This window comes from Lathyrus oleraceus, chromosome 7, assembly GCF_024323335.1.
Source record: "Lathyrus oleraceus cultivar Zhongwan6 chromosome 7, CAAS_Psat_ZW6_1.0, whole genome shotgun sequence".
NCBI lineage: Eukaryota > Viridiplantae > Streptophyta > Magnoliopsida > Fabales > Fabaceae > Lathyrus > Lathyrus oleraceus.
In genome coordinates, this window is record NC_066585.1 from 127,778,151 (window position 1) to 127,793,662 (window position 15,512).

Consider the following 15,512-nt stretch of genomic DNA (forward strand, 5'->3'; position numbering starts at 1 on the left):
TAATAGAAAATTTTCACACTTGGGACTTAACTTAAAATAAATCTATATTATAATAAAATATATATATATATATATATATATATATATATATATATATATATATATATATATATATATATATATATATATATATATATATATATATATATATATATATATATATATATATATATATATATATATATATATATTTATAATTTCAAGGGAAATAACAATGAAAGGAAAGGTACATACTTGAAAAAGGAAAAATAGAAAGAACACGGTTTCCCCCCCCATACTTAAATGAAACATTGTCCCCAATGTTTTAAAGAAAACAAAAGATAAATAAAAAAAAGAAAAAGAAACTAAAGTTAATGCTGCCTGCCGCCTCTTGTTCTTGGACCTGGTGATCGTTGATGTACTTCTAAGTTGTCAAACCTGCTAAGCAAATCCGTGAACCGCTGGTCGGTTATGGCATTCCTCGCTTCCTGTTGTTGTTGCATTTGGCGCATCATTTGCAGCATTTCGAGATTCTGCGCTTGCATACCATCAATAGCATCCATGATGTCGTCGTTGGTTGCAGGTCTTCTTCGTCGACGACATCGTGAGGATGGGCCAGCTGCATTATCGGAAGGGTTGAGCGGGACTGATTGTTGTGCAGGAGCATGATCACCTTGCTCCATTTCTTCGAACTCGTCTTTAGACGGGTTTGCATGTGAAGTCTCGGTAGCTTCGGGAGCATTCAGATCATAGAGGTGGCGGTTGGGGTTGGTGACATCTGTTAGGGCAATGTTGGGTAGAACAACGCTTGGGACTGCCTGGTTATTCACCATAAGGTAATTTTTTCCGCCTACTCTGTTCTTAATTAGGCGGCTGGACCGACAGTAGCTTATATCCATGAATAGGGGAGGTAAAGATTCTAAAGTTTGGAGTCGGTCCCCTAGGTTTAAGCCAAGTGCTATGGTGGTGATTAATCCACCATCTACAAAAGGTTGACGGCCTCTAGCATATAAGGTGAGGATATGATGAAATAGGAAGGAGGCGGCGTTTACCTTAGTATCCGGTTCGAAGACGCATTCGAGGAAGAATAATTCCTTTGCGTTGACTTTGCTGTTGTTCGGTCTTCCAAAAACTGTGTTTTGCAGGATGCGGATAAAGTACCGGATAGTTGGGTTATGTATATGGGAAACAAGGAGCTTTTCCCAGTTGTTGGCATCTACACCAGATATTTTCCTAAAGAGGTCGAAGATGGAAACTGTGTTCCAGTTTGAGTTTGGAGGGATTCTGGGGTAGACTTGACCTTCTATGGGGAACTGTAGCATGGTACTCAATTGATTTTGGGATAGGGATTATTCGGTGTTGAACATACGGAAGGTTTCGGTACCGATTAAGTACTCGTCTTCACCGGTGGGGGTGTTGTACGAATATGAGCTTAAGAATTCTAAGGTTAGGGATGGGTAGGTAGGTTGATTATGCGTGCATAGAAAGGTTAAATCAGCAAGACGGAGCATCCATTCTATACCTTGAAGTAATCCTAATTCTTGTAAACAAGTTAAATCAGGATACCTGGTAGAGGTGACACCTCGTTGTTGGAAACGCTCGAACTGCTCCCTTTGATAATTATCATCTTCGGATCGGAAGATGATATTTCCGAAAGCTTGGTTGCCCGCCATATCGATAAGTGGTTTGAAAGAGGTAATTAGGGGAGAAGGGAAATGAAATTGATTTTAGAGAATGGTTTGTGGTGTATGAAGAAAGGTATGGTGGGTATTTATAGGATAAAAATTTGGAAGTTGGAAAGGAAGTGGTTGAAAAGTAAATAAATGTGGGTAAATGTGAATAAATGGGGAAGGTAAAAAGGTGAAGTGGTGTAACGGTCGTCTCCCAACGGTTAGTAACGTTAACAAGGTCAGACGGTGTCACGCTCGTGACAGGGGCGTTACGGGCATCACAGGCACTTGGCGTGACGTCCGTGATAGATCGTGTGACTCTCGTCACACAATCTTTCTGGCACGTTACTGCTTGCGTTCTTTATAATAATTATAGTAATTTATTTTTATTATTTTGTTTTGCTTCAGTTTATTTTATTTGGCTATTGTGATACTTTAAATTGCCTTGCATGCTATTCTACTTTCCATAATATAAATATCTTTAATAAGTTATGTAGGTAGCATACAGTAGAGAGCATTATTGCTAGATATTGCATAATTCATAGTAAAGTAAAATAAATCAATAACTTCATAAAATAATCATAATGTAACATTGGAGGAGAAAACAACAAAAACAATGCGAAAGAGAAACAAATACGAACATAATTTGAAATAACATTAAATAATAAAACTAAATAACTAAGAAAAACAACTTCTATCCATCTGCACGATCTCTGGCCGGAGGAGCAAAGGAGTTAACACGGTATAGCAATTCGTGAAACTGATTTGTCATACTGTTCATGTATCCCAGAAATTCTTGTCCCTTGTTAGCTAACTCTTCTCTGAGGGCGTCTTGTTCTAACATCAAAGCTTGAATGGTGGTGTTATAATCAGCTCCAGGCATATGATGTCTAAGATCAGGTATCGCCGATTCTTCGGTCGGGGCAGGTTGAGGAGGAGGATCAATATCATAATAACCAGATGGTGTTTGAGGGTCAGATTCAGCATAAGGGATCTGGTCATCACAAATCTCATAGTCCTGTATGGATTCAGTAGATCTAGCTGGAGAGGGTGTTGCGTTCAGATTGTAGAGCCAGTTATTGCGGTTATGAACACTAGTCCTAAGACTAGGCAAGGTGAAAAGGCAAAGAACTTGGTTATTAATTATAAGCTCAAACTCTTCAGATCCTAGGTTTGCTATAAATATAGTGTTGAAGAGGAAGGGTATACTCATAATCGTAATGCCATAAAAAGGGCTTAAGTCAAGCATAGGCTGACGTAATCCGATAGCATTTCCAATCATGGTTATCAAACCGCCTATTCGAATTGTTGCTCGTTCATCTTGGATAAGGTGGTCAAAATTTGCCAACATAAAAGTGGCACCGTTTACTGGACGGTTCTAGGAAGCACAAAATATGATGAAGAGTTCATCACGTGAAACTGAGGTACTGTTTGGCTTCTTCCCAAATAAGGTGTGGGTCATGATCTTATGGAAATAACGGATGGTCGGGTTATGTATGTTTCCAGAGAGAAACTCATGTTCCTAGGGATCGTCATTTCCAGTCAAGCTTCCCCAAAAGTGTTCAAGTTCTCTATATTCAAAAAGTTCTTCTTGGCTCACTGTGAATGTATCAAGGGAGGTAGGGAAACCTAAAAGGTTGGTAAAGTCTTAAATATTAAATTGGTACTCCATGTTGAACATTCTGAACTGGATGAAACCTCTGCTTATTCCTTTTCCATGGCTGGGTAGGTAGATCAGGGAGCTAAGGAATTCTAGTGTTAGTCTTCGGTAAGTGACGAAATGTCTACGGATAGGAGAGGTTTCCCACCCTATCTGACTCAGCAAATACAGGACACTTTCTCTTAGTCCAAGGGTAGTCATTGCCCAGTCATCAGCATACAGACTAGGTAGCATCTCTCTCGTGGCTAGTTCCTCAAACTTTTGTTTATGAGCTTTCCCTCTGAATTTGATACCCATACGATCAATTTGTCCCATCAGGTTAGTGTTAGCTAGAGAAAAGAAAAACAAGAGTTTTAGTCAGGATTTGGCCAAATGCCGAAAGAAGAAGAGGAAAGTTTTTAATAAATTAAAATAAATTAAGAATGAATACTAAATAAAATTTAAAAGAATAATTAAGGAAGAAATAAAAAAAATATAAATATTTGTGGGTTTTCAGTCACTAAGCGCTTTGTTTAATGTCGCAAGCTCGACATAAAAACTATCAATTATACTCTATAAATTCTAGAGGCATTTCGTCTAAGTGCAAGACTTGCGAATCTTCATTGTTTTCTGCATAGTGATAATGTTTTAGACGTTGCCCGTTTACGGTAAATGGTTCCGTAGATTTGCCTTTAAATTCTACTGCTCCACTGGGAAAGACATTGGTGATATGAAAAGGACCTGACCATCTAGATCGTAGTTTTCCCGGAAACAACTTTAGCCTAGAGTTAAATAAAAGGACTGTATCGCCTTGTTTGAAGATTTTCCTTGATATGCGCTTGTCATGCCATTGTTTTGTTCTTTCTTTGTAGATTCTGGCATTTTCGTAAGCGTCTCTTCTGAGTTCCTCTAATTCGCTTGTATCAAGGATTCTCTTTTCGCCGACGGCCTTATAGTTTAAATTTAGATTTTTAATAGCCCAATAGGCTTTATGTTCTAATTCTACCGGGAGGTGGCAGGATTTTCCATAAATGAGCTTAAATGGGGTTGTCCCTATGGGAGTTTTGTAAGCAGTTCGGTAAGCCCATAAAGCTTCTGGTAATTTCAATGACCAGTCTTTCCTTGAGGTGGCGACTGTTTTTTCTAATATTTGTTTAATCTCTCTGTTAGACACTTCCACTTGCCCACTGGTTTGGGGGTGGTAAGGTGTCGCAACTCTATGCCTTACGCCATACTTAAACAGTAGTTTTTCGAGTACCTTGGATATGAAATGCGATCCACCATCACTAACTACTATTCTTGGGACACCAAATCTTGGAAATATTATATTCTTAAAGAGTCTAGTTACTACTCGTGTGTCGTTTGTTGGAGAAGCTATAGCTTCAATCCATTTTGATACGTAGTCAACTGCCACGAGTATGTATTTGTTACCGAAAGAGGGTTGAAAAGGTCCCATGAAGTCTATCCCCCACACCTCGAAAATCTCTACTTCCAAAACGCCCTTTTGTGGCATCTCATCACGTCTAGATATGTTTCCTGTGCGTTGACGTCTATCACATTTCTTAATAGCCGCATGCATATCCTTCCATATATTTGGCCAATAAAAACCGGCTTGTAGGATTTTAGAGCAGGTCTTGGATGTACTTGCATGTCCACCATAAGGAGCGGAGTGACAGTGTTGGATGATATTTTCTACCTCTTCTTCGGGTATACACCGAAGGAAAATACCATCGGGGCCTCTTTTAAAGAGTAAGGGGTCATCCCAGTAATAGTGTTTTATGTCATAGAAGAATCGTTTCTTCTGCTGGTAGGATAAAGTAGGTGGAACTATTCCGGCAGCTAAATAATTGACGAGATCAGCGTACCATGGTGTAACAGATATAGCTAAGGTGGTTTCTACCTGTTTATCAACATTATTTTCTCCCAAAGTAGCTATAAGTTTATCGTACGAGAAATCATCGTTAATTGATGTTCTTTCCGGTTCAAGATTCTCAAGTCTAGAGAGGTGATCTGCTACTACGTTTTCAGTTCCTTTCTTGTCTTTGATTTCCAAATCGAACTCTTGTAGCAACAGGATCCACCTTAGGAGTCTAGGTTTAGCATCCTTTTTTGTTAAGAGGTATTTGATAGCAGCGTGGTCAGTGTAAATGATTATTTTGGCTCCGACCAAGTAAGAACGAAATTTATCTAGCGCAAATACTACTGCTAGGAGTTCCTTCTCGGTCGTGGCATAATTCATTTGTGCTTCATCTAGAGTTCTACTTGCGTAATATATAACGTGAAGCTTTTTATCCTTTCGTTGTCCTAAAACAGCACCTACAGCGTAATCACTGGCATCACACATTATTTCGAATGGTTCATTCCAATCTGGTGCCTGCATTATGGGTGCGGAGATCAATGCTTGTTTAAGCGTTTGAAATGCTTCTAAACATTTATTGTCGAATATGAATTCAGCATCCTTCATCAATAGCCCAGTTAAAGGTTTAGTTATTTTAGAGAAGTCTTTAATGAATCGTCGGTAAAAACCGGCATGTCCTAAGAAGCTTCGTACTTCTCTCACAGTTTTTAGGGGTTGAAGGTTTTCGATTACCTCTATTTTGGCTTTGTCTACTTCAATTCCTCTGTTCGAGATGATGTGTCCTAAAACAATTCCTTCTTGTACCATGAAGTGGCATTTTTCCCAATTAAGTACTAGGTTTACTTTTACACATCGCTCTAGAACTCTTTCTAGGTTTTCAAGGCATTCTTCAAAGCTTTGTCCGCATACGGAAAAGTCATCCATAAATACTTCCATGATGTTTTCGAGAAAATCGACGAATATTGCCATCATGCACCTTTGGAAGGTTGCAGGAGCATTACACAAGCCAAACGGCATTCGTCTATAAGCGAAGGTACCAAAAGGACACGTGAACGTTGTCTTTTCTTGGTCATCAGGATGAATTGGTATTTGAAAGAAGCCTGAGTAACCGTCTAGATAGCAGAAATGAGAATGTTTTGCTAATCGTTCTAACATCTAGTCAATGAATGGTAAAGGGAAATGATCTTTTCGGGTTGCTTTGTTTAGTTTCCTATAGTCAATGCACATTCTCCATCCCGATTCGATTCGTTTGGTTATAGTTTCTCCTTTTTCATTTTCAATAACTGTTATACCTCCTTTCTTTGGTACTACGTGTACAGGACTAACCCATTTGCTATCAGATATAGGATATATGATACCTGCCTCTAATAACTTGGTTATTTCCTTCTTCACTACCTCACTCAGGATCGGGTTTAGTCTCCTCTGGTGTTCCCTAGAAGTTTTACAGTCTTCTTCTAGCATGATGCGGTGCATACAAATAGAAGGACTTATTCCTTTAAGATCGGTGATGTTGTATCCTAGTGCGGTTGGATACTTTCTTAAGATATGCAGGAGTTTTTCTGTTTCGAGTCTTCCTAAGTCTGCATTAACTATCACTGGTCGTTCAAGTTCTAAGTCTAGGAATTCATATCTCAGATTTTTGGGAAGTGTTTTCAGGTCTAGGGTTGGTTTCTTAAGGCATTGCGTAGGGTCCGGTGTTATTGCTAAACATTGGTTAAGTTTGTCTTCTACAAGATAGTCAGATGATTTGTCTTTTTCTAACTCTGTTTCTTTTATGCATTCATCGATGATATCCATGAAGTAACATGTATCTTCTATTGCAGGTGCTTTCAAAAATTGGGAAAGAATGAACTCAATTTTCTCTTCTCCTACTTCGAAAGTGAGTCGTCCTCGTTTTACGTCTATGATCGCACCGGCAGTTGCTAAGAACGGTCTTCCCAGTATAATGGGTGTAACTTCATCTTCTCTAATGTCCATAATTATAAAATCAGTTGGAATGTAGAATTGACCTATGCGCACGGGAACGTTTTCAAGAATTCCTACAGGATATCTAACGGAACGATCTGCTAGTTGCACATACATTTTGGTTGGTCTTAATTCTCCCATTTCGAGTTTCTTACATATGGATAAAGGCATAACACTAATACCGGCTCCTAAATCGCATAAGGCTTTGTCGATGACAAATTTTCCTATGTGACAGGGTATAGAGAAACTACCCGGGTCTTTGAGTTTAGGAGGCATATTCTGGATTATAGCGCTACATTCAGCAGTGAGTGTAACGGTTTCGCTATCTTCAAGTTTCCTTTTATTAGAAAGAATTTCTTTTAAGAACTTGGCATATGAGGGCATCTGCGTAATAGCTTCTATAAACGGAATTGTGACGTTTAATTGTTTTAGTAGGTCAACAAAATTTTTAAATTGGCCCGCATCTTTGGTTTTAATAAGCCTTTGAGGGTAAGGGATAGGTGATTTATAAGGTGGTGGAGGTACATAAGGTTTCTTCTTTTCTACGGTTTCCTTATTACTCTCTTCCTTTTCCTTAGGTTTATTTTCTTCCTCAGTTGACTTTTTAGAGTTTTGGTTTTCTATCCTTAGGTCAGACGGTCCTTCCACTTCCGTTCCACTTCTTAGTATGATTGCGTGAGCGTGGCTTCTTGGGTTAGGTTGGGGCTGTCCAGGAAATGTACCAGTTGGGGCAGCAGTAGGCGCTTGTTGTTGAGCTACTTGTGATATTTGCGTTTCCAGCATTTTGTTATAGGTAGCCAGGGCATCTACTTTACTTGCTAGTTGTTTAATTTGTTCGCCAGTGTGTACATTCTGGTTTAAGAAATCTTTATTGGTTTGCTGTTGAGAAGCTATAAAGTTTTCCATCATGATTTCCAAGTTGGATTTCCTAGGGGCGTTATTGTTAGGTGTAGATGGGATTGGCTTTTGATATCCCGGAGGTATAGCTGGGGCTTGATTCGGAGATTGTCCAGGTGCGTATAAAGCATTATTACTCTTATATGAAAAATTTGGATGATTCTTCCAATTTGAGTTATAGGTATGCGAGTAGGGGCTTCCTTGAGCATAGTTTACTTGCTCCGCTTGGATTCCTGTTAGGAGTTGACAATCTGCAGAAGTGTGACCTTGGATTCCACAGACTTCGCAATTCTGAGTTATGGCAACCACGGTGGCTGGAGGTGATACATTTAAACTTTCAATTTTCTGGACCAGAGCATCCACTTTTGCGTTAACATGATCAAGGTTACTTATCTCGTACATGCCAGTTTTCGTTTGAGGTTTTTCTACCATTGTTCGTTCGCTTCCCCACTGATAGTGGTTTTGAGCCATGCTTTCGATAAGTTGGTAAGCATCAGCATAAGGTTTGTTCATTAGTGCACCACCTGCGGCGGCGTCTATTGTTAACCTCGTGTTGTACAAGAGACCATTATAGAAGGTATGAATTACTAACCAGTCCTCTAAACCATGGTGTGGACAAAGTCTCATCATGTTTTTGTATCTTTCCCATGCTTCGAAAAGAGACTCGTTATCTTTCTGTTTAAATCCATTTATCTGGGCTCTTAACATAGCTGTTTTGCTCGGCGGAAAATATCGGGCAAGAAAGACTTTCTTTAACTCGTTCCATGTGGTGACTGAGTTGGAAGGAAGAGACTGGAGCCATCTTCTAGCGCTATCTCTTAACGAGAAAGGAAAAAGACGAAGTCGAATTGCCTCTGAAGTGACACCGTTAGCTTTAATAGTATCAGCGTATTGGACAAATACAGATAAATGAAGGTTTGGATCCTCGGTAGGATTTCCAGAGAATTGGTTTTGTTGCACTGCCTGCAACAGTGAAGGTTTAAGTTCGAAGTTGTTTTCTTCGATTGCGGGTGGAGTAATACTCGAATGCGGTTCATCTTGCGATGGAGAGGCGTAATCTTGAAGAGCACGAGCTGGTTCTGCCATCTCGGGTATCGGCGAAGGAAGAAGATTTTTGAGATCAGGAAGTTCGACAGGAGGGAGATTGTTTGCAGCACGATATTCCCGAATTCGTCGTAAGACTCAGAGATATAGTTCGATATCGTTGATTTGTAAATAGAATGGCTCGCCTTGTGAGCGAGTATGTGGCATAAAATCAACGAAAGAAAGAAAAGAAAAGAAAAGAAAAATAAGCCTTAGTCTCTACAGCGTAACAGAAGAGTTACGATATCGACTAAATAAAAGTCCCCGGCAACGGCGCCAAAAACTTGATCGCGACTTTATGAGTTGAATTTGGGGTACAAACTGCAAGTGCACAGTTCTATCGCATAGTTTTAAAAGATATCGATCCCACAGGGACTTATGAATCGATATACCGTTTTCTAAGGTTACTTCGTAAAGCTAAGGCGGGTAATACTTTGATTGTTTGGGGAAAAGTTAAAACTAAAAATAGGATCTAAATTAAATATCAACTAAACGGATATCGGTATGCAGTTCGTCGTAATTAGGGAATCAATTCTTCGTTGGTTTCTTGGTTTTAAAATAAATCTTTTCAGTTGACACTATTGATTAAAAGTCTTATCTCAAACTCTCGCTCTGTTGAATAAACTATGATTTTATATTAACGTAGCTGTCACTTATTAGTTAAGTCAAAAACCACTTTTTGAAAACAATAGAATCCGTAGAAACTCTTTTTAAGAAAACACTAATCGTTTAAACACCCTTGTCTCAAACTCTCGCTCTGTTGACTTAGGTTATATAATTAAATTCAAATGCTTAACTCTCGTCCTCACATTCAACCTTTAAAAATACTTTTTGAAAAAGATTAGAATTTAATTAACTCTAAAAATTGCTCTCGCCCTGATCTAGAATTAATGTCCAGTCAAAAACTCAAACTCTCGTTCTATTGATTTTAACTTCTTTATGTCTTTTACTTTCATACAAAAACCTTGTTATTAAACCTGTAAATTGAGACCGTGAAAAGAGTGATTTTAATTTTAAACTTAATTAAACCAACTTAGTTTTGATTCCTTCATTCCGCTTACTCTACATACCGATACCTAAATAAATTAGCCAGACATGCTAAACAGATCTAAATAATTATCATGCATAAACAAATTCATCTCAGGCAAATAATATAAATCAACAATAAAGCAGGGCATATATAAATTCAAACAATAATTAAAGAACCTGAGTAATTAATAGCAGTCTTGAACATCCACCACAGACCGGTTGGATTTGTTCTTGAATTCTTCAATCAGACAGAAAAATAAAAGTGAAGGAATAAAAATCTAGGGTCTAACGTAAGGTTAGATCTAGTGAAAGGTGCACAATAGTTTCCGGTGTAGAAATTATTGTGCGAAAAATTAATTAATTGCTGGAAAAAAAATAGAAATTGCCAAGGAAAAAAATATAAAGACTGTAAAAATAATGTTGTAAAATATGCTTGCACTGCTGGAAGAGAAAAAGCGCGAAAAAGAGAAACGGCGAAAAAGAGAGACGTAGGGTTTGCCAAAAAAACTACTATTTATATTGGTCACTTGTTGTAACTGTTTCCAAAGGTCTTCCGTGTAAAGAGTCTTCACGTTGCAAATGGTCAAGCGTAACAATAGGCCTCAACGTCTTTGTTGCGCTTCTGAAGCCAAAAATACAGGGGAATGGTGTGACGTCCGTCACACCATGTGTTACGCTCGTAACACAAGTAGACATGGTGTGACGCTCGTCACAGCTTGTGTGACGCTCGTCACAGGCGAAACGCCTGTGCTTTTGGGCTGGGCTTTGGCTTGGTGGAATTTTCTTCTTTTCATTTCTTTTTGCACCTCCTTTTCTTCCTTTTTCACTTGTGCTTCAAATAAGCTACCTGAGACAAATAGAAAGAAAATACCGAGTAATATCGAATAAAATGAAGCAAATTGAAGTAAATAATAATATAATTTAATTAAATCGAGTCCTAGAATGTGATATTATTTCATGTTATCAAAAACCTATAGGGTCACACACAAAGGACGGATTGATGAGAGATAGAGTAATTAAGGAATACCGTAATGTACGGTGCCCTTAAGTGAATTATAGAACATCATAAGGTACGGTGTACTTAAGTAGAATATGAAACATGATAAGGTACCACGAGCTTAAGTGATTTTGGCATATTATAAGATATGGGCCATATACACTTGAGTGGGCTTTTTAGCTTGCAACCCACACAAGTGGTTCTATAAATAGAACCCTTGGGTAGAAGCATTGTCACTTCTTGCAATTTCGTTTCTTTCTCTCTCTCACTCAAAGCCTTCATTCATAGCAGCTAGCACTGGGATTGAAGGAATCCGTTCGTGTGGACTGAGTAGAGGCGTTGTCATCGTTTAACGTTCGTGATCGCCACAAGAGGTAACGATTCTATCACTGATCATGCCCATTCGTAAGGATCATTAAAGGAGAAATTTTAAATTCCGTTGCGTTTTGGATCGCCATTCTCCTTCAGGAGGCACATAAGGTTCTTCTTTCTCTACGGCCTCTTCGTTTTTATCTTCCTCTTGTTTGTCTTCCTTCTCAGTTACCTTACCTGGGTCTTGATGCATGGATGGGTTTTGAGTTCTAGGTTCGGTCCGTCCGTCTAGTTCTGTCCTACTTAGTAATATAATAGCATTTGCATGACCTTTCGGGTTTGTTGCGGCTGTCCAGGAAATGTGCCTACAGGAGCAGCAGTAGGTGCTTGTTGTTGAGCCACTTGTGAGATTTGTGTTTCCAACATTTTGTTGTGGGTGGCTAATGCGTCTACCTTGTTTGCTAACGGCTTAATTTGCTCACTAGTGTGTATGTTTTGATTTAAGAAATCTTTATTTGTTTGGGCTTGGGTAGCTATATAGTTTTCCATCATTATATTTAAGTTTGGTTTCCTAGGAGCATTTTGAGTATTTATGGCAGCTTTTTGATACCATGGTGGTACAACAGGTGTTTGATTAGGTGCATACAATGCATTATTATTTTTGTATGAGAAGTTAGGATGGTTCTTCCAACCTGGGTTATAGGTATTTGAGTAGGGGTTTCCTTGAGCATAGTTCACCTAGTTTGTGGAGGTTCCTGTCAAGAGTTGACATTCTGGGGCAGTATGCCCTTGAACTCCGCATATCTCGAAGTTTGGTGCTACGACAGCCACGGTGGCTGCTGGTGTTATGGTCAAGTTGTCTATCTTATGAGTCATGGCATCTACCTTGGCGTTGACATGGTCAAGACTGCTTAATTCGTACATGTCGCCCTTTGGTTGAGGCTTCTCTACAAAGGTTCTTTCACTTCCCCATTGGTAATGATTCTGAGCCATACTTTCGATGAGTTGATAGGCCTTGTTATATGGTTTATCCATCAATGCGCCACCTGCGGCGGCGTCTATTATCAATCTTGTATTGTACAAGAGACCGTTATAAAAGGTGTGGATTATCATCCATTCTTCTAGACCGTGATGTGGGAATAGCCTCATCATGTCTTTGTATCTCTCCCAAGCTTCAAAAAGTGATTCATTATCCTTTTGTTTAAACCCGTTTATTTGGGCTCTTAGCATAGCCGTCTTACTAGGTGGGAAATACCAGGCTAAGAAGACTTTCTTCAACTCGTTCCACGTAGTGACAGAGTTGGATGGTAGAAACTGGAGCCAAGCTCTAGCTCTATCTCTTAATGAAAATGGGAAAAGACAGAGTCTTATAGCTTCTGGGCTAACACCATTCGCTTTCACCGTGTCTACGTATTGCAAAAATACTGACAAGTGTAGGTTCGGGTCCTCCGTGGGACTACCTGAAAATTGTTTTTGTTGTACGGCTGACAACAGTGAGGGTTTTAACTCAAAATTATTGGATTCGATCGCAGGGGCAGCGATGTTGCTATGTGGTTCATCCTGCAAAGGGATTGCATAGCACTTAAGAGGACGGTTTTGCACTTGTTCGGCCATCTCTGGTTGAATAATTGATTCAGAAGTAGGAATGTTAAGGTCAGGAAGATTTAGCTTGATACAATGTTCCTATATCAAGTCTCGTATACGGCGTTCTAATCTAAGATAACACTCGGGTTCATCGAATTGTAGCTTTAATTTCTCGCCTTGAGAGCAAGTACTTGGCATACACTCGACAATTGTAGAAAGGGAAAAAGAATTGTTGCCTTAGTCTATACTGGATAACGCTAGAGTTACGATATCGACTAATTTAGTCCCCGACAACGGCGCCAAAAACTTGATCGCGACTTTGGTAAGTCTATGTGAATTGTGACTGCAAGTGCACAGTCCTATCGCGTAGTTTTAAAGATTATGGAACCCACAAGGACTAATAATCGAACGTATCATGGTCTAATGTTACTATGTAAATCTAAGGCTGATGATTATTCTTAAGATTGAAGGGATAAAGAGAATTAACTATAATGTAAATAGAATAAAGATGAAGATATAAGATATAGGGGATATCGGTATGTAATACATCAAACTTCGGGGATTTGATAGATAGTTGGTGTAATATTATTGTTTAAAATATTCTTCAGTAGAAATTATTTATAGAAATGACTTAGTCTCACACTCTCGTTTTTATTGACTCTAACCATACTCCTAAACCAGAATGCTTGGCTCTAGCGGTCTCATTTTGAATTTAAGAGTATTTTTTTGAATATAGATAAAGTCTAATTAATCCTAAAGTGCTCTCGCTGTGTTTAGGGTTAATGCCTAGTTTTAGTTATCTGGTTAAAATCTCAAACTCTCGTTCTTGTTGACCGTAACCTTAGTTTGTTCTGTACTCTCGTACGAAAAACAGTTTGATTAAAATAAGAAACTAAAACCGGAAAAATAAGTTTTATAAAAACTTACACCAATTATTTATTGAATCCCGTCGTTTCGACAATCTTTACATACCGATACCTAAGGGTTTAGCCGAACATAGATCCGGTAACAGACATGGAAATTGGGGAATTAAACATACAGTAAGGCATAAATAAATAAAACAATAATCAATAATAAACCTGGATTACAATTTAAGAACTGGAATTGAATCTTGAATCTTCTATTAAATAATTCCAGCAGGCTTTGGCAATGAATAACCCTTACAATTGAATCCCGAATGCGTAAAAATAATAAACTGTAATAGTCCCCGATGTGGAGAACCTATCACTTTTACAAGGTAAGAAAACTGCCTAAAAAAATAAAAGAAAAATAGTGTTGAACAATATTAAGCGTAGACTTAAAACTGGAAGAAGAGAGAGCTTTTGTGCGAGTCTGAGAGAGCTTTTTATATATCCTTTCCATATTCCTCATTTGTATCAAAAGTAGTGGAAATCGTGGCTAAAAAAGTGGAGGAAAAATAGGAAGACTAGGTTGTAGTGGTTGCCACAACCCTAACTTCATGATGAGTGGCGAGCGCCAATCTTGTAGCAACGGTTTTCCACTTCTCAAGGGTTAGTGGTGGGCGCCACCTCCCTCTTGGGCCTATGTGGCGGGCGCCACACTCTTTGGGTAATGGGCGCCACAAGCCCATTTGCTTTGGTGGCCCATTATCCCTTTGGAAACCTCGTTTTCTTCTCTTTTCTTGCCTTTTGCTTTCCTTTTTGCTATTTTCCATTTTTCTTGTGGTAAACCTTTTAATCGATAAATACCTGCAATAAACATAAAATACTGTGTAATAATAAGTGTTAATCGAGTAAAAAGCAATGCATATGGAGCCAAAAATATGATAGGTTTTCGCGTTAGATCAATGGAGCGTGGCCCTAGTGGAAGTCACTGCAAATGTCCCTAGGAGGAGAAAAATATTTTGTATCGACCATTGATGATTATTCTAGGAGATTGTGGGTATACCCAATCAAGAAGAAGTCATATATGTTTTTAATATTTAACAAATTCAAAGCACTAGTGGATCTTGAAACTGCAAAGAAGATTAAGTACTTAAGGACAGACAATGGAGGAGAATATATAGACGACGAGTTTCTTGTATTCTACAACGAATAAGGTATAATGAGACAATTTACAATTGCTCATACACCTCAGTAGAACGGTGTAGAAGGGCGGATGAATGGAAGTCTTCTAGAAAGGACTAGAGGTATGTTGAGAACTACAGAATTAGCTAAGTCGTTTGGGGCAGAAGTCGTGAAAACTGTCTTTTATGTGATAAATCGATCGCCATCAACTGCCATTGGTTTAAAGACAATGATGAAGATGTGGAAAGGAAAGCTAGGTGAGTATTCTACTCAACATCTGGTTGGCGTCCTGCGTACGTGATGTACAACTCCCAAGAAGGAACTAAGTTAGATCCAAAATCTAGGAAATGCATATTCTTGGACTATGCTGATGGTGTCAAGGGGTATCACATGTGGGATCCCACTTCCCGCAAGGTTATTGTCAGGATGGATGCATATTCTTGGACACATGACTCACTTAATTGATGTTTTA

General features: G+C 38.7%; 1 protein-coding gene and 2 non-coding genes across 3 annotated transcripts in view; all 3 read left to right on the forward strand.

Moving 5' to 3' along the window:
- Nucleotides 1-15,512, forward strand: part of LOC127102402 (uncharacterized) — a 94,607-nt gene that overhangs the window by 38,658 nt on the left and 40,437 nt on the right. The window lies entirely within an intron of this gene.
- LOC127109001 (small nucleolar RNA R71) lies at nucleotides 8,610-8,716 on the forward strand. The gene has a single exon (XR_007796491.1). It is a non-coding gene; the product is annotated as a small nucleolar RNA R71 (small nucleolar RNA).
- LOC127108657 (small nucleolar RNA R71) lies at nucleotides 12,553-12,659 on the forward strand. Its single transcript, XR_007796181.1, has one exon. It is a non-coding gene; the product is annotated as a small nucleolar RNA R71 (small nucleolar RNA).